Genomic DNA, 21,278 nt, shown 5'->3' with positions numbered 1-21,278 from the left:
CGTACCCCAGCAGGACTCAGTGATACTGTACCCCAGCAGGACTCAGTGATGCCATACTCCAGCAGGAGTCAGTGATACCGTACCCCAGCAGCAGTAAGTGGTACCGTACCCCAGCAGGAGTCAGTGATACCGTACCTCAGCAGGAGTCAGTGATACCGTACCCCAGCAGGACTCAGTGATACCGTACCCCAGCAGGACTCAGTGATACCATACCCCAGCAGGAGTCAGTGATACCGTACTCCAGCAGGACTCAGTGATACCGTACCCCAGCAGGACTCAGTGATACCGTACCCCAGCAGTACTCAGTGATACCATACCCCAGCAGGAGTCAGTGATACCGTACCCCAGCAGCAGTAAGTGGTACCGTACCCCAGCAGGAGTCAGTGATACCGTACCCCAGCAGGACTCAGTGATACCGTACCCCAGCGGGAGTCAGTGATACCGTACCCCAGCAGGACTCAGTGATACCATACCCCAGCAGGAGTCAGTGATACAGTACCCCAGCAGGAGTCAATGATACCGTAGCCCAGCAGGACTCAGTGATACCGTACCCCAGCAAGAGTCAGTGATACCGTACCCCAGCAGGAGTCAGTGATACCATACGCCAGCAGGAGTCAGTGATACCGTACCCCAGCAGGAGTCAGTGATACCGTACCCCAGCAGGACTCAGTGATACCATACCCCAGCAGGAGTCAGTGATACCGTACCCCAGCAGGAGTCAGTGATACCGTACCCCAGCAGGACTCACTGATACCGTACCCCAGCAAGAGTCAGTGATACCGTACCCCAGCAGGAGTCAGTGATACCGTACCCCAGCAGGAGTCAGTGATACCGTACCCCAGCAGGACTCAGTGATACCTTACCCCAGCAGGAATCAGTGATATTATACCCCAGCAGGACTCAGTGATACCATACCCCAGCAGGACTCAGTGATACCCTAACCCAGAAGGAATCAGTGATACCCTAACCCAGCAGGAATCAGTGATACCGTACCCCAGCAGGAGTCAGTGATACCGTACCCCAGCAGGAGTCAGCGATACCGTACCCCAGCAAGAGTCAGTGATACCGTACCCCAGCATGACTCAGTGATACCATACCCCAGCAGGACTCAGTGATACCATACCCCAGCGGGAGTCAGTGATACCGTACCCCAGCAGGACTCAGTGATACCATACCCCAGCAGGAGTCAGTGATACCGTACCCCAGCAGGAGTCAATGATACCATACCCCAGCAGGACTCAGTGATACCTTACCCCAGCAAGAGTCAGTGATACCGTACCCCACCAGGACTCAGTGATACCATACCCCAGCAGGAGTCAGTGATACCGTACCCCAGCAGCAGTGAGTGATACCGTACCAAAGCAGGACTCAGTGATACCGTACCCCAGCAAGAGTCAGTGATACCGTACCCCAGCAGGAGTCAGTGATACCGTACCCCAGCAGGACTCAGTGATACCGTACCCCAGCAGGAGTCAGTGTTACCGTACCCCAGCAGGAGTCAGTGATACCGTACTCCAGCAGGACTCAGTGATACCGTACCCCAGCAGGAATCAGTGATATTATACCCCAGCAGGACTCAGTGATACCATACCCCAGCAGGAGTCAGTGATACCGTACCCCAGCAGGAGTCAGTGATACCGTACCCCAGCAGGACTCAGTGATACCGTACCCCAGCAAGAGTCAGTGATACCGTACCCCAGCAGGAGTCAGTGATACCGTTACCCAGCAGGAGTCAGTGATACCGTACCCCAGCAGGACTCAGTGATACCGTACCCCAGCAAGAGTCAGTGATACCGTACCCCAGCAGGACTCAGTGATACCGTACCCCAGCAGGACTCAGTGATACCATACCCCAGCAGGAGTCAGTGATACCATACCCCAGCGGGAGTCAGTGATATCGTACCCCAGCAGGAGTCAGTGATACCGTATCCCAGCAGGAGTCAATGATACCATACCCCAGCAGGACTCAGTGATACCGTACCCCAGCAGGACTCCGTGATACCGTACCCCAGCAGGACTCAGTGATACCGTACCCCAGCAGGACTCAGTGATACCGTACCCCAGCAGGACTCAGTGATACCATACCCCAGCAGGAGTCAGTGATACCGTACCCCAGCAGAACTCAGTGATACCATACCCCAGCAGGAGTCAGTGATACCGTACCCCAGCAGGAGTCAATGATACCGTACCCCAGCAGGAGTCAGTGATACCGTACCCCAGCAGGACTCAGTGATACCGTACCCCAGCGGGAGTCAGTGATACCGTGCCCCAGCAGGACTCAGTGATACCATACCCCAGCAGGAGTCAGTGATACAGTACCCCAGCAGGAGTCAATGATACCGTAGCCCAGCAGGACTCAGTGATACCGTACCCCAGCAAGAGTCAGTGATACCGTACCCCAGCAGGACTCAGTGATACCATACCCCAGCAGGAGTCAGTGATACCGTACCCCAGCAGGAGTCAGTGATACCGTACCCCAGCAGGACTCACTGATACCGTACCCCAGCAAGAGTCAGTGATACCGTACACCAGCAGGACTCAGTGATACCGTACCCCAGCAGGAGTCAGTGATACTGTACCCCAGCAGGAGTCAGTGATACCGTACCTCAGCAGGACTCAGTGATACCGTACCCCAGCAGGACTCAGTGATGTTATACCCCAGCAGGACTCAGTGATACCATACCCCAGCAGGAGTCAGTGATACCGTACCCCAGCAGGAGTCAGTGATACCGTACCCCAGCAGGACTCAGTGATACCCTAACCCAGCAGGAATCAGTGATACCCTAACCCAGCAGGAATCAGTGATACCGTACCCCAGCAGGACTCAGTGATACCGTACCCCAGCAGGACTCAGTGATACCATACCCCAGCAAGAGTCAGTGATACCGTACCCCAGCAGGAGTCAGTGATACCGTACCCCAGCAGGAGTCAGTGATACCGTACCCCAGCAGGACTCAGTGATACCGTACCCCAGCATGACTCAGTGATACCATACCCCAGCAGGACTCAGTGATACCGTACCCCAGCAGGAGTCAGTGATACCGTACCCCAGCAAGAGTCAGTGATACCGTACACCAGCAAGAGTCAGTGATACCGTACCCCAGCATGACTCAGTGATACGATACCCCAGCGGGAGTCAGTGATACCATACCCCAGCAGGACTCAGTGATACCGTACCCCAGCAGGAGTCAATGATACCATACCCCAGCAGGACTCAGTGATACCTTACCCCATCAAGAGTCAGTGATACCGTACCCCACCAGGACTCAGCGATACCATACCCCAGCAGGAGTCAGTGATACCGTACCCCAGCAGCAGTGAGTGATACCGTACCCCAGCAGGAATCAGTGATATTATACCCCAGCAGGACTCAGTGATACCATACCCCAGCAGGAGTCAGTGATACCGTACCCCAGCAGGACTCAGTGATACCGTACCCCAGCAAGAGTCAGTGATACCGTACCCCAGCAGGAGTCAGTGGTACCGTACCCCAGCAGGAGTCAGTGATACCGTACCCCAGCAGGACTCAGTGATACCGTACCCCAGCAAGAGTCAGTGATACCGTACCCCAGCATGACTCAGTGATACCGTACCCCAGCAGGACTCAGTGATACCATACCCCAGCAGGAGTCAGTGATACCGTACCCCAGCAGGAGTCAGTGATACCATACCCCAGCAGGACTCAGTGATACCATACCCCAGCGGGAGTCAGTGATACCGTACCCCAGCAGGAGTCAGTGATACCGTATCCCAGCAGGAGTCAATGATACCATACCCCAGCAGGACTCAGTGATACGGTACCCCAGCAGGACTCCGTGATACCGTACCCCAGCAGGACTCAGTGATACCGTACCCCAGCAGGACTCAGTGATACCGTACCCCAGCAGGACTCAGTGATATCATACCCCAGCAGGAGTCAGTGATACCGTACCCCAGCAGAACTCAGTGATACCATACCCCAGCAGGAGTCAGTGATACCGTACCCCAGCAGGAGTCAATGATACCGTACTCCAGCAGGACTCAGTGATACCGTACCCCAGCAAGAGTCAGTGATACCGTACCCCAGCAGGCCTCAGTGATACCATACCCCAGCAGGAGTCAGTGATACCGTACCCCAGCAGCAGTCAGTATACCGTACCCCAGCAGGAGTCAGTGATACTGTACCCCAGCAGGAGTCAGTGATACCGTACCCCAGCAGGACTCAGGGATACCGTACCCAAGCAGGAGTCAGTGATACCGTACCCCAGCAGCAGTCAGTGATACCGTACCCCAGCAGGACTCAGTGATATCATACCCCAGCAGGACTCAGTGATACCCTACCCCAGCAGGAGTCAGTGATACCGTACCCCAGCAGGAGTCAGTGATACCATACCCCAGCAGGAGTCAGTGATACCGTACCCCAGCAGCAGTCAGTGATACCGTACCCCAGCAGGAGTCAGTGATACCGTACCCCAGCAGGACTCAGTGATACCGTACCCCAGCGGGAGTCAGTGATACCGTGCCCCAGCAGGACTCAGTAATACCATACCCCAGCAGGAGTCAGTGATACAGTACCCCAGCAGGAGTCAATGATACCGTAGCCCAGCAGGACTCAGTGATACCGTACCCCAGCAAGAGTCAGTGATACCGTACCCCAGCAGGACTCAGTGATACCATACCCCAGCAGGAGTCAGTGATACCGTACCCCAGCAGGAGTCAGTGATACCGTACCCCAGCAGGACTCACTGATACCGTACCCCTGCAGGAATCAGTGATGTTATACCCCAGCAGGACTCAGTGATACCATACCCCAGCAGGAGTCAGTGATACCGTACCCCAGCAGGAGTCAGTGATACCGTACCCCAGCAGGAGTCAGTGATACCGTACCCCAGCAGGACTCAGTGATATCATACCCCAGCAGGAGTCAGTGATACCGTACCCCAGCAGAACTCAGTGATACCATACCCCAGCAGGAGTCAGTGATACCGTACCCCAGCAGGAGTCAATGATACCGTACTCCAGCAGGACTCAGTGATACCGTACCCCAGCAAGAGTCAGTGATACCGTACCCCAGCAGGCCTCAGTGATACCATACCCCAGCAGGAGTCAGTGATACCGTACCCCAGCAGCAGTCAGTGATACCGTACCCCAGCAGGAGTCAGTGATACTGTACCCCAGCAGGAGTCAGTGATACCGTACCCCAGCAGGACTCAGGGATACCGTACCCAAGCAGGAGTCAGTGATACCGTACCCCAGCAGCAGTCAGTGATACCGTACCCCAGCAGGACTCAGTGATATCATACCCCAGCAGGACTCAGTGATACCCTACCCCAGCAGGAGTCAGTGATACCGTACCCCAGCAGGAGTCAGTGATACCATACCCCAGCAGGAGTCAGTGATACCGTACCCCAGCAGCAGTCAGTGATACCGTACCCCAGCAGGAGTCAGTGATACCGTACCCCAGCAGGACTCAGTGATACCGTACCCCAGCGGGAGTCAGTGATACCGTGCCCCAGCAGGACTCAGTAATACCATACCCCAGCAGGAGTCAGTGATACAGTACCCCAGCAGGAGTCAATGATACCGTAGCCCAGCAGGACTCAGTGATACCGTACCCCAGCAAGAGTCAGTGATACCGTACCCCAGCAGGACTCAGTGATACCATACCCCAGCAGGAGTCAGTGATACCGTACCCCAGCAGGAGTCAGTGATACCGTACCCCAGCAGGACTCACTGATACCGTACCCCTGCAGGAATCAGTGATGTTATACCCCAGCAGGACTCAGTGATACCATACCCCAGCAGGAGTCAGTGATACCGTACCCCAGCAGGAGTCAGTGATACCGTACCCCAGCAGGAGTCAGTGATACCGTACCCCAGCAGGACTCAGTGATACCCTAACCCAGCAGGAATCAGTGATACCCTAACCCAGCAGGAATCAGTGATACCGTACCCCAGCAGGACTCAGTGATACCGTACCCCAGCAGGACTCAGTGATACCGTACCCCAGCAAGAGTCAGTGATACCGTACCCCAGCAGGAGTCAGTGATACCGTACCCCAGCAGGAGTCAGTGATACCGTACCCCAGCAGGACTCAGTGATACCGTACCCCAGCATGACTCAGTGATACCATACCCCAGCAGGACTCAGTGATACCATACCCCAGCGGGAGTCAGTGATACCGTACCCCAGCAGGACTCAGTGATACCATACCCCAGCAGGAGTCAGTGATACCGTACCCCAGCAGGAGTCAATGATACCATACCCCAGCAGGAGTCAGTGATACCGTACCCCAGCAGCAGTGAGTGATACCGTACCCCAGCAGGAGTCAATGATACCGTACCCCAGCAGGAGTCAGTGATACCGTACCCCAGCAGGAGTCAGTGATACCGTACCCCAGCAGGACTCAGTGATACCGTACCCCAGCAGGAGTCAGTGATACCGTGCCCCAGCAGGAGTCAGTGATACAGTACCCCAGCAGGAGTCAATGATACCGTAGCCCAGCAGGACTCAGTGATACCGTACCCCAGCAAGAGTCAGTGATACCGTACCCCAGCAGGACTCAGTGATACCATACCCCAGCAGGAGTCAGTGATACCGTACCCCAGCAGGAGTCAGTGATACCGTACCCCAGCAGGACTCACTGATACCGTACCCCAGCAGGAGTCAGTGATACCGTACCCCAGCAGGAGTCAGTGATACCGTACCCCAGCAGGACTCAGTGATACCGTACCCCAGCAGGAATCAGTGATGTTATACCCCAGCAGGACTCAGTGATACCATACCCCAGCAGGAGTCAGTGATACCGTACCCCAGCAGGAGTCAGTGATACCGTACCCCAGCAGGACTCAGTGATACCCTAACCCAGCAGGAATCAGTGATACCCTAACCCAGCAGGAATCAGTGATACCGTACCCCAGCAGGACTCAGTGATACCGTACCCCAGCAGGACTCAGTGATACCGTACCCCAGCAAGAGTCAGTGATACCGTACCCCAGCAGGAGTCAGTGATACCGTACCCCAGCAGGAGTCAGTGATACCGTACCCCAGCAGGACTCAGTGATACCGTACCCCAGCATGACTCAGTGATACCATACCCCAGCAGGACTCAGTGATACCGTACCCCAGCAGGAGTCAGTGATACCGTACCCCAGCAAGAGTCAGTGATACCGTACCCCAGCATGACTCAGTGATACGATACCCCAGCAGGACTCAGTGATACCATACCCCAGCGGGAGTCAGTGATACCATACCCCAGCAGGACTCAGTGATACCGTACCCCAGCAGGAGTCAATGATACCATACCCCAGCAGGACTCAGTGATACCTTACCCCAGCAAGAGTCAGTGATACCGTACCCCACCAGGACTCAGTGATACCATACCCCAGCAGGAGTCAGTGATACCGTACCCCAGCAGCAGTGAGTGATACCGTACCCCAGCAGAAATCAGTGATATTATACCCCAGCAGGACTCAGTGATACCATACCCCAGCAGGAGTCAGTGATACCGTACCGCAGCAGGACTCAGTGATACCGTACCCCAGCAGGAGTCAGTGATACCGTACCCCAGCAGGACTCAGTGATACCGTACCCCAGCAGGAGTCAGTGATACCGTACCCCAGCAGGAGTCAGTGATACCGTACCCCAGCAGGACTCAGTGATACCGTACCCCAGCAGGAGTCAGTGATACCGTCCCCCAGCAGGACTCAGTTATACCGTACCCCAGCAGGAGTCAGTGATACCGTACCCCGGCAGGACTCAGTGATACCGTACCCCAGCAGGAGTCAGTGATACCATACCCCAGCAGGAGTCAGTGATACCATACCCCAGCAGGAGTCAGTGATACCGTACCCCAGCAGCAGTAAGTGATACCGTACCCCAGCAGGACTCAGTGATATCTTACCCCAGCAAGAGTCAGTGATACCGTACCCCAGCAGGACTCAGTGATACCGTACTCCAGCAGGACTCAGTGATACCATACCCCAGCAGGAGTCAGTGATACCGTACCCCAGCAGGAGTCAGTGATACCGTACCCCAGCAGGACTCAGTGATACCATACCCCAGCAGGAGTCAGTGATACCGTACCCCAGCAGGAGTCAATGATACCGTACCCCAGCAGGACTCAGTGATACCGTACCCCAGCAAGAGTCAGTGATACCGTACCCCAGCAGGACTCAGTGAAACCATACCCCAGCAGGACTCAGTGAAACCATACCCCAGCAGGAGTCAGTGATACCGTACCCCAGCAGGACTCAGTGATACCGTACCCCAGCAGGACTCAGTGATACCATACCCCAGCAGGAGTCAGTGATACCGTACCCCAGCAGGAGTCAATGATACCGTACCCCAGCAGGACTCAGTGATACCGTACCCCAGCAAGAGTCAGTGATACCGTACCCCAGCAGGACTCAGTGAAACCATACCCCAGCAGGACTCAGTGAAACCATACCCCAGCAGGAGTCAGTGACACCGTACCCCAGCAGGAGTCAGTGATACCGTACCCCAGCAGGACTCAGTGATACCGTACCCCAGCAGGAGTCAGTGATGCCGTACCCCAGCAGGAGTCAGTGATACCGTACCCCAGCAGGACTCAGTGATACCGTACCCCAGCAGGAGTCAGTGATACCGTCCCCCAGCAGGACTCAGTTATACCGTACCCCAGCAGGAGTCAGTGATACCGTACCCCGGCAGGACTCAGTGATACCATACCCCAGCAGGAGTCAGTGATACCATACCCCAGCAGGACTCACTGATACCGTACCCCAGCAAGAGTCAGTGATACCATACCCCAGCAGGACTCAGTGATACCGTACTCCAGCAGGAGTCAGTGATACCGTACCCCAGCAGGACTCAGTGATATCATACCCCAGCAGGACTCAGTGATACCATACCCCAGCAGGAGTCAGTGATACCGTATCCCAGCAGGACTCAGTGATACCGTACCCCAGCAGGAGTCAGTGATACCGTCCCCCAGCAGGACTCAGTTATACCGTACCCCAGCAGGAGTCAGTGATACCGTACCCCGGCAGGACTCAGTGATACCGTACCCCAGCAGGAGTCAGTGATACCATACCCCAGCAGGAGTCAGTGATACCATACCCCAGCAGGACTCACTGATACCGTACCCCAGCAAGAGTCAGTGATACCATACCCCAGCAGGACTCAGTGATACCGTACTCCAGCAGGAGTCAGTGATACCGTACCCCAGCAGGACTCAGTGATATCATACCCCAGCAGGACTCGGTGATACCGTACCGCAGCAGGAGTCAGTGTAACAGTACCACAGCAGGACTCGGTGATACCGTACACCAGCAGGATTCAATGATATCATGCACCAGCAGGATTCAGTGATACCGTAACCCAGCAGGAGTCAGTGATACCGTACCCCAGCAGGATTCAATGATACCATGCACCAGCAGGAGTCAGTGATACCGTAACCCAGCAGGAGTCAGTGATACCGTACCCTAGCAGGATTCAATGATACCATGCACCAGCAGGATTCAGTGATACCGTACCCGAGCAGGAGTCAGTGTAACAGTACCATAGCAGGACTCAGTGTTCCTGTAGCCCAGCAGCAGTCAGTGTTACCATATCCAGCAGGAGTCAGTGATACTGTACCTCAGCAGGAGTCAGTGATACCGTACCCCAACAGGAGTCAGTGATAGCATACCCCAACAGGACTCAGTGATACCGTACCCCAGCAGGACTCAGTGATACCGTACCCCAGCAGGACTCAGTGATACCATACCCCAGCAGGAGTCAGTGATACTGTACCCCAGCAGGAGTCAATGATACCATACCCCAGCAGGAGTCAGTGATACCGTACCCCAGCAGCAGTGAGTGATACCGTACCCCAGCAGGACTCAGTGATACCATACCCCAGCAGGAGTCAGTGATACCGTACCCCAGCAGCAGTCAGTGATACCGTACACCAGCAGGAGTCAGTGATACTGTACCCCAGCAGGAGTCACTGATACCGTAGCCCAGCAGGACTCAGTGATACCGTACCCCAGCAAGAGTCAGTGATACCGTACCCCAGCAGGACTCAGTGATACCATACGCCAGCAGGAGTCACTGATACCGTACCCCAGCAGGAGTCAGTGATACCGTACCCCAGCAGGACTCAGTGATACCATACCCCAGCAGGAGTCAGTGATACCGTACCCCAGCAGGAGTCAGTGATACCGTACCCCAGCAGGACTCACTGATACCGTACCCCAGCAAGAGTCAGTGATACCGTACACCAGCAGGACTCAGTGATACCGTACCCCAGCAGGAGTCAGTGATACCGTACCCCAGCAGGAGTCAGTGATACCGTACCCCAGCAGGACTCAGTGATACCGTACCCCAGCAAGAGTCAGTGATACCGTACCCCAGCAGGAGTCAGTGATACCGTACCCGAGCAGGACTCAGTGATACCGTACCCCAGCAGGACTCCGTGATACCGTACCTCAGCGGGAGTCAGTGATACCGTACCCCAGCAGAACTCAGTGATACCATACCCCAGCAGGAGTCAGTGATACCGTACCCCAGCGGGAGTCAATGATACCGTACTCCAGCAGGACTCAGTGATACCGTAGCCCAGCAAGAGTCAGTGATACCGTACCCCAGCAGGACTCAGTGATACCATACCCCAGCAGGAGTCAGTGATACCATACCCCAGCAAGAGTCAGTGATACCGTACCCCAGCAGGAGTCAGTGATACCGTACCACAGCAGGACTCAGTGAAACCATACCCCAGCAGGACTCAGTGAAACCATACCCCAGCAGGAGTCAGTGACACCGTACCCCAGCAGGAGTCAGTGATACCGTACCCCAGCAGGACTCAGTGATACCGTACCCCAGCAGGAGTCAGTGATACCGTACCCCAGCAGGAGTCAGTGATACCGTACCCCAGCAGGACTCAGTGATACCGTACCCCAGCAGGAGTCAGTGATACCGTCCCCCAGCAGGACTCAGTTATACCGTACCCCAGCAGGAGTCAGTGATACCGTACCCCGGCAGGACTCAGTGATACCGTACCCCAGCAGGAGTCAGTGATACCATACCCCAGCAGGAGTCAGTGATACCATACCCCAGCAGGAGTCAGTGATACCGTACCCCAGCAGCAGTAAGTGATACCGTACCCCAGCAGGACTCAGTGATATCTTACCCCAGCAAGAGTCAGTGATACCGTACCCCAGCAGGACTCAGTGATACCGTACTCCAGCAGGACTCAGTGATACCATACCCCAGCAGGAGTCAGTGATACCGTACCCCAGCAGGAGTCAGTGATACCGTACCCCAGCAGGACTCAGTGATACCATACCCCAGCAGGAGTCAGTGATACCGTACCCCAGCAGGAGTCAATGATACCGTACCCCAGCAGGACTCAGTGATACCGTACCCCAGCAAGAGTCAGTGATACCGTACCCCAGCAGGACTCAGTGAAACCATACCCCAGCAGGACTCAGTGAAACCATACCCCAGCAGGAGTCAGTGATACCGTACCCCAGCAGGACTCAGTGATACCGTACCCCAGCAGGACTCAGTGATACCATACCCCAGCAGGAGTCAGTGATACCGTACCCCAGCAGGAGTCAATGATACCGTACCCCAGCAGGACTCAGTGATACCGTACCCCAGCAAGAGTCAGTGATACCGTACCCCAGCAGGACTCAGTGAAACCATACCCCAGCAGGACTCAGTGAAACCATACCCCAGCAGGAGTCAGTGACACCGTACCCCAGCAGGAGTCAGTGATACCGTACCCCAGCAGGACTCAGTGATACCGTACCCCAGCAGGAGTCAGTGATGCCGTACCCCAGCAGGAGTCAGTGATACCGTACCCCAGCAGGACTCAGTGATACCGTACCCCAGCAGGAGTCAGTGATACCGTCCCCCAGCAGGACTCAGTTATACCGTACCCCAGCAGGAGTCAGTGATACCGTACCCCGGCAGGACTCAGTGATACCATACCCCAGCAGGAGTCAGTGATACCATACCCCAGCAGGACTCACTGATACCGTACCCCAGCAAGAGTCAGTGATACCATACCCCAGCAGGACTCAGTGATACCGTACTCCAGCAGGAGTCAGTGATACCGTACCCCAGCAGGACTCAGTGATATCATACCCCAGCAGGACTCAGTGATACCATACCCCAGCAGGAGTCAGTGATACCGTATCCCAGCAGGACTCAGTGATACCGTACCCCAGCAGGAGTCAGTGATACCGTCCCCCAGCAGGACTCAGTTATACCGTACCCCAGCAGGAGTCAGTGATACCGTACCCCGGCAGGACTCAGTGATACCGTACCCCAGCAGGAGTCAGTGATACCATACCCCAGCAGGAGTCAGTGATACCATACCCCAGCAGGACTCACTGATACCGTACCCCAGCAAGAGTCAGTGATACCATACCCCAGCAGGACTCAGTGATACCGTACTCCAGCAGGAGTCAGTGATACCGTACCCCAGCAGGACTCAGTGATATCATACCCCAGCAGGACTCGGTGATACCGTACCGCAGCAGGAGTCAGTGTAACAGTACCACAGCAGGACTCGGTGATACCGTACACCAGCAGGATTCAATGATATCATGCACCAGCAGGATTCAGTGATACCGTAACCCAGCAGGAGTCAGTGATACCGTACCCCAGCAGGATTCAATGATACCATGCACCAGCAGGAGTCAGTGATACCGTAACCCAGCAGGAGTCAGTGATACCGTACCCTAGCAGGATTCAATGATACCATGCACCAGCAGGATTCAGTGATACCGTACCCGAGCAGGAGTCAGTGTAACAGTACCATAGCAGGACTCAGTGTTCCTGTAGCCCAGCAGCAGTCAGTGTTACCATATCCAGCAGGAGTCAGTGATACTGTACCTCAGCAGGAGTCAGTGATACCGTACCCCAACAGGAGTCAGTGATAGCATACCCCAACAGGACTCAGTGATACCGTACCCCAGCAGGACTCAGTGATACCGTACCCCAGCAGGACTCAGTGATACCGTACCCCAGCAGGACTCAGTGATACCGTACCCCAGCAGGAGTCAGTGATACCGTCCCCCAGCAGGACTCAGTTATACCGTACCCCAGCAGGAGTCAGTGATACCGTACCCCGGCAGGACTCAGTGATACCATACCCCAGCAGGAGTCAGTGATACCATACCCCAGCAGGACTCACTGATACCGTACCCCAGCAAGAGTCAGTGATACCATACCCCAGCAGGACTCAGTGATACCGTACTCCAGCAGGAGTCAGTGATACCGTACCCCAGCAGGACTCAGTGATATCATACCCCAGCAGGACTCAGTGATACCATACCCCAGCAGGAGTCAGTGATACCGTATCCCAGCAGGACTCAGTGATACCGTACCCCAGCAGGAGTCAGTGATACCGTCCCCCAGCAGGACTCAGTTATACCGTACCCCAGCAGGAGTCAGTGATACCGTACCCCGGCAGGACTCAGTGATACCGTACCCCAGCAGGAGTCAGTGATACCATACCCCAGCAGGAGTCAGTGATACCATACCCCAGCAGGACTCACTGATACCGTACCCCAGCAAGAGTCAGTGATACCATACCCCAGCAGGACTCAGTGATACCGTACTCCAGCAGGAGTCAGTGATACCGTACCCCAGCAGGACTCAGTGATATCATACCCCAGCAGGACTCGGTGATACCGTACCGCAGCAGGAGTCAGTGTAACAGTACCACAGCAGGACTCGGTGATACCGTACACCAGCAGGATTCAATGATATCATGCACCAGCAGGATTCAGTGATACCGTAACCCAGCAGGAGTCAGTGATACCGTACCCCAGCAGGATTCAATGATACCATGCACCAGCAGGAGTCAGTGATACCGTAACCCAGCAGGAGTCAGTGATACCGTACCCTAGCAGGATTCAATGATACCATGCACCAGCAGGATTCAGTGATACCGTACCCGAGCAGGAGTCAGTGTAACAGTACCATAGCAGGACTCAGTGTTCCTGTAGCCCAGCAGCAGTCAGTGTTACCATATCCAGCAGGAGTCAGTGATACTGTACCTCAGCAGGAGTCAGTGATACCGTACCCCAACAGGAGTCAGTGATAGCATACCCCAACAGGACTCAGTGATACCGTACCCCAGCAGGACTCAGTGATACCGTACCCCAGCAGGACTCAGTGATACCGTACCCCAGCAGGACTCCGTGATACCGTACCTCAGCGGGAGTCAGTGATACCGTACCCCAGCAGAACTCAGTGATACCATACCCCAGCAGGAGTCAGTGATACCGTACCCCAGCGGGAGTCAATGATACCGTACTCCAGCAGGACTCAGTGATACCGTAGCCCAGCAAGAGTCAGTGATACCGTACCCCAGCAGGACTCAGTGATACCATACCCCAGCAGGAGTCAGTGATACCATACCCCAGCAAGAGTCAGTGATACCGTACCCCAGCAGGAGTCAGTGATACCGTACCACAGCAGGACTCAGTGAAACCATACCCCAGCAGGACTCAGTGAAACCATACCCCAGCAGGAGTCAGTGACACCGCACCCCAGCAGGAGTCAGTGATACCGTACCCCAGCAGGACTCAGTGATACCGTACCCCAGCAGGAGTCAGTGATACCGTACCCCAGCAGGAGTCAGTGATACCGTACCCCAGCAGGACTCAGTGATACCGTACCCCAGCAGGAGTCAGTGATACCGTCCCCCAGCAGGACTCAGTTATACCGTACCCCAGCAGGAGTCAGTGATACCGTACCCCGGCAGGACTCAGTGATACCGTACCCCAGCAGGAGTCAGTGATACCATACCCCAGCAGGAGTCAGTGATACCATACCCCAGCAGGAGTCAGTGATACCGTACCCCAGCAGCAGTAAGTGATACCGTACCCCAGCAGGACTCAGTGATATCTTACCCCAGCAAGAGTCAGTGATACCGTACCCCAGCAGGACTCAGTGATACCGTACTCCAGCAGGACTCAGTGATACCATACCCCAGCAGGAGTCAGTGATACCGTACCCCAGCAGGAGTCAGTGATACCGTACCCCAGCAGGACTCAGTGATACCATACCCCAGCAGGAGTCAGTGATACCGTACCCCAGCAGGAGTCAATGATACCGTACCCCAGCAGGACTCAGTGATACCGTACCCCAGCAAGAGTCAGTGATACCGTACCCCAGCAGGACTCAGTGAAACCATACCCCAGCAGGACTCAGTGAAACCATACCCCAGCAGGAGTCAGTGATACCGTACCCCAGCAGGACTCAGTGATACCGTACCCCAGCAGGACTCAGTGATACCATACCCCAGCAGGAGTCAGTGATACCGTACCCCAGCAGGAGTCAATGATACCGTACCCCAGCAGGACTCAGTGATACCGTACCCCAGCAAGAGTCAGTGATACCGTACCCCAGCAGGACTCAGTGAAACCATACCCCAGCAGGACTCAGTGAAACCATACCCCAGCAGGAGTCAGTGACACCGTACCCCAGCAGGAGTCAGTGATACCGTACCCCAGCAGGACTCAGTGATACCGTACCCCAGCAGGAGTCAGTGATGCCGTACCCCAGCAGGAGTCAGTGATACCGTACCCCAGCAGGACTCAGTGATACCGTACCCCAGCAGGAGTCAGTGATACCGTCCCCCAGCAGGACTCAGTTATACCGTACCCCAGCAGGAGTCAGTGATACCGTACCCCGGCAGGACTCAGTGATACCATACCCCAGCAGGAGTCAGTGATACCATACCCCAGCAGGACTCACTGATACCGTACCCCAGCAAGAGTCAGTGATACCATACCCCAGCAGGACTCAGTGATACCGTACTCCAGCAGGAGTCAGTGATACCGTACCCCAGCAGGACTCAGTGATATCATACCCCAGCAGGACTCAGTGATACCATACCCCAGCAGGAGTCAGTGATACCGTATCCCAGCAGGACTCAGTGATACCGTACCCCAGCAGGAGTCAGTGATACCGTCCCCCAGCAGGACTCAGTTATACCGTACCCCAGCAGGAGTCAGTGATACCGTACCCCGGCAGGACTCAGTGATACCGTACCCCAGCAGGAGTCAGTGATACCATACCCCAGCAGGAGTCAGTGATACCATACCCCAGCAGGACTCACTGATACCGTACCCCAGCAAGAGTCAGTGATACCATACCCCAGCAGGACTCAGTGATACCGTACTCCAGCAGGAGTCAGTGATACCGTACCCCAGCAGGACTCAGTGATATCATACCCCAGCAGGACTCGGTGATACCGTACCGCAGCAGGAGTCAGTGTAACAGTACCACAGCAGGACTCGGTGATACCGTACACCAGCAGGATTCAATGATATCATGCACCAGCAGGATTCAGTGATACCGTAACCCAGCAGGAGTCAGTGATACCGTACCCCAGCAGGATTCAATGATACCATGCACCAGCAGGAGTCAGTGATACCGTAACCCAGCAGGAGTCAGTGATACCGTACCCTAGCAGGATTCAATGATACCATGCACCAGCAGGATTCAGTGATACCGTACCCGAGCAGGAGTCAGTGTAACAGTACCATAGCAGGACTCAGTGTTCCTGTAGCCCAGCAGCAGTCAGTGTTACCATATCCAGCAGGAGTCAGTGATACTGTACCTCAGCAGGAGTCAGTGATACCGTACCCCAACAGGAGTCAGTGATAGCATACCCCAACAGGACTCAGTGATACCGTACCCCAGCAGGACTCAGTGATACCGTACCCCAGCAGGACTCAGTGATACCGTACCCCAGCAGGACTCAGTGATACCGTACCCCAGCAGGACTCAGTGATACCGTACCCCAGCAGGACTCAGTGATACCGTACCCCAGCAAGAGTCAGTGATACCGTACCCCAGCAGGAGTCAGTGATACCGTACCCCAGCAGGAGTCAGTGATACCGTACCCCAGCAGGACTCAGTGATACCGTACCCCAGCATGACTCAGTGATACCATACCCCAGCAGGACTCAGTGATACCGTACCCCAGCGGGAGTCAGTGATACCGTACCCCAGCAGGACTCAGTGATACCATACCCCAGCAGGAGTCAGTGATACTGTACCCCAGCAGGAGTCAATGATACCATACCCCAGCAGGAGTCAGTGATACCGTACCCCAGCAGCAGTGAGTGATACCGTACCCCAGCAGGACTCAGTGATACCATACCCCAGCAGGAGTCAGTGATACCGTACCCCAGCAGCAGTCAGTGATACCGTACACCAGCAGGAGTCAGTGATACTGTACCCCAGCAGGAGTCACTGATACCGTAGCCCAGCAGGACTCAGTGATACCGTACCCCAGCAAGAGTCAGTGATACCGTACCCCAGCAGGACTCAGTGATACCATACGCCAGCAGGAGTCACTGATACCGTACCCCAGCAGGAGTCAGTGATACCGTACCCCAGCAGGACTCAGTGATACCATACCCCAGCAGGAGTCAGTGATACCGTACCCCAGCAGGAGTCAGTGATACCGTACCCCAGCAGGACTCACTGATACCGTACCCCAGCAAGAGTCAGTGATACCGTACACCAGCAGGACTCAGTGATACCGTACCCCAGCAGGAGTCAGTGATACCGTACCCCAGCAGGAGTCAGTGATACCGTACCCCAGCAGGACTCAGTGATACCGTACCCCAGCAAGAGTCAGTGATACCGTACCCCAGCAGGAGTCAGTGATACCGTACCCGAGCAGGACTCAGTGATACCGTACCCCAGCAGGACTCCGTGATACCGTACCTCAGCGGGAGTCAGTGATACCGTACCCCAGCAGAACTCAGTGATACCATACCCCAGCAGGAGTCAGTGATACCGTACCCCAGCGGGAGTCAATGATACCGTACTCCAGCAGGACTCAGTGATACCGTAGCCCAGCAAGAGTCAGTGATACCGTACCCCAGCAGGACTCAGTGATACCATACCCCAGCAGGAGTCAGTGATACCATACCCCAGCAAGAGTCAGTGATACCGTACCCCAGCAGGAGTCAGTGATACCGTACCACAGCAGGACTCAGTGAAACCATACCCCAGCAGGACTCAGTGAAACCATACCCCAGCAGGAGTCAGTGACACCGTACCCCAGCAGGAGTCAGTGATACCGTACCCCAGCAGGACTCAGTGATACCGTACCCCAGCAGGAGTCAGTGATACCGTACCCCAGCAGGAGTCAGTGATACCGTACCCCAGCAGGACTCAGTGATACCGTACCCCAGCAGGAGTCAGTGATACCGTCCCCCAGCAGGACTCAGTTATACCGTACCCCAGCAGGAGTCAGTGATACCGTACCCCGGCAGGACTCAGTGATACCGTACCCCAGCAGGAGTCAGTGATACCATACCCCAGCAGGAGTCAGTGATACCATACCCCAGCAGGAGTCAGTGATACCGTACCCCAGCAGCAGTAAGTGATACCGTACCCCAGCAGGACTCAGTGATATCTTACCCCAGCAAGAGTCAGTGATACCGTACCCCAGCAGGACTCAGTGATACCGTACTCCAGCAGGACTCAGTGATACCATACCCCAGCAGGAGTCAGTGATACCGTACCCCAGCAGGAGTCTGTGATACCGTACCCCAGCAGGACTCAGTGATACCATACCCCAGCAGGAGTCAGTGATACCGTACCCCAGCAGGAGTCAATGATACCGTACCCCAGCAGGACTCAGTGATACCGTACCCCAGCAAGAGTCAGTGATACCGTACCCCAGCAGGACTCAGTGAAACCATACCCCAGCAGGACTCAGTGAAACCATACCCCAGCAGGAGTCAGTGATACCGTACCCCAGCAGGACTCAGTGATACCGTACCCCAGCAGGACTCAGTGATACCATACCCCAGCAGGAGTCAGTGATACCGTACCCCAGCAGGAGTCAATGATACCGTACCCCAGCAGGACTCAGTGATACCGTACCCCAGCAAGAGTCAGTGATACCGTACCCCAGCAGGACTCAGTGAAACCATACCCCAGCAGGACTCAGTGAAACCATACCCCAGCAGGAGTCAGTGACACCGTACCCCAGCAGGAGTCAGTGATACCGTACCCCAGCAGGACTCAGTGATACCGTACCCCAGCAGGAGTCAGTGATGCCGTACCCCAGCAGGAGTCAGTGATACCGTACCCCAGCAGGACTCAGTGATACCGTACCCCAGCAGGAGTCAGTGATACCGTCCCCCAGCAGGACTCAGTTATACCGTACCCCAGCAGGAGTCAGTGATACCGTACCCCGGCAGGACTCAGTGATACCATACCCCAGCAGGAGTCAGTGATACCATACCCCAGCAGGACTCACTGATACCGTACCCCAGCAAGAGTCAGTGATACCATACCCCAGCAGGACTCAGTGATACCGTACTCCAGCAGGAGTCAGTGATACCGTACCCCAGCAGGACTCAGTGATATCATACCCCAGCAGGACTCAGTGATACCATACCCCAGCAGGAGTCAGTGATACCGTATCCCAGCAGGACTCAGTGATACCGTACCCCAGCAGGAGTCAGTGATACCGTCCCCCAGCAGGACTCAGTTATACCGTACCCCAGCAGGAGTCAGTGATACCGTACCCCGGCAGGACTCAGTGATACCGTACCCCAGCAGGAGTCAGTGATACCATACCCCAGCAGGAGTCAGTGATACCATACCCCAGCAGGACTCACTGATACCGTACCCCAGCAAGAGTCAGTGATACCATACCCCAGCAGGACTCAGTGATACCGTACTCCAGCAGGAGTCAGTGATACCGTACCCCAGCAGGACTCAGTGATATCATACCCCAGCAGGACTCGGTGATACCGTACCGCAGCAGGAGTCAGTGTAACAGTACCACAGCAGGACTCGGTGATACCGTACACCAGCAGGATTCAATGATATCATGCACCAGCAGGATTCAGTGATACCGTAACCCAGCAGGAGTCAGTGATACCGTACCCCAGCAGGATTCAATGATACCATGCACCAGCAGGAGTCAGTGATACCGTAACCCAGCAGGAGTCAGTGATACCGTACCCTAGCAGGATTCAATGATACCATGCACCAGCAGGATTCAGTGATACCGTACCCGAGCAGGAGTCAGTGTAACAGTACCATAGCAGGACTCAGTGTTCCTGTAGCCCAGCAGCAGTCAGTGTTACCATATCCAGCAGGAGTCAGTGATACTGTACCTCAGCAGGAGTCAGTGATACCGTACCCCAACAGGAGTCAGTGATAGCATACCCCAACAGGACTCAGTGATACCGTACCCCAGCAGGACTCAGTGATACCCTAACCCAGCAGGAATCAGTGATACCCTAACCCAGCAGGAATCAGTGATACCGTACCCCAGCAGGACTCAGTGATACCGTACCCCAGCAGGACTCAGTGATACCGTACCCCAGCAAGAGTCAGTGATACCGTACCCCAGCAGGAGTCAGTGATACCGTACCCCAGCAGGAGTCAGTGATACCGTACCCCAGCAGGACTCAGTGATACCGTACCCCAGCATGACTCAGTGATACCATACCCCAGCAGGACTCAGTGATACCGTACCCCAGCGGGAGTCAGTGATACCGTACCCCAGCAGGACTCAGTGATACCATACCCCAGCAGGAGTCAGTGATACTGTACCCCAGCAGGAGTCAATGATACCATACCCCAGCAGGAGTCAGTGATACCGTACCCCAGCAGCAGTGAGTGATACCGTACCCCAGCAGGACTCAGTGATACCATACCCCAGCAGGAGTCAGTGATACCGTACCCCAGCAGCAGTCAGTGATACCGTACACCAGCAGCAGTCAGTGATACTGTACCCCAGCAGGAGTCACTGATACCGTAGCCCAGCAGGACTCAGTGATACCGTACCCCAGCAAGAGTCAGTGATACCGTACCCCAGCAGGACTCAGTGATACCATACGCCAGCAGGAGTCACTGATACCGTACCCCAGCAGGAGTCAGTGATACCGTACCCCAGCAGGACTCAGTGATACCATACCCCAGCAGGAGTCAGTGATACCGTACCCCAGCAGGAGTCAGTGATACCGTACCCCAGCAGGACTCACTGATACCGTACCCCAGCAAGAGTCAGTGATACCGTACACCAGCAGGACTCAGTGATACCGTACCCCAGCAGGAGTCAGTGATACCGTACCCCAGCAGGAGTCAGTGATACCGTACCCCAGCAGGACTCAGTGATACCGTACCCCAGCAAGAGTCAGTGATACCGTACCCCAGCAGGAGTCAGTGATACCGTACCCGAGCAGGACTCAGTGATACCGTACCCCAGCAGGACTCCGTGATACCGTACCTCAGCGGGAGTCAGTGATACCGTACCCCAGCAGAAC

The sequence above is a fragment of the Somniosus microcephalus genome, unplaced genomic scaffold (genome assembly GCF_052327205.1).
Source record: "Somniosus microcephalus isolate GS21.2 unplaced genomic scaffold, FLI_Smic_1.0 unresolved_chr1, whole genome shotgun sequence".
Taxonomy (NCBI): Eukaryota; Metazoa; Chordata; class Chondrichthyes; order Squaliformes; family Somniosidae; genus Somniosus; species Somniosus microcephalus.
Note: the sequence above shows the minus strand (reverse complement) of the source record.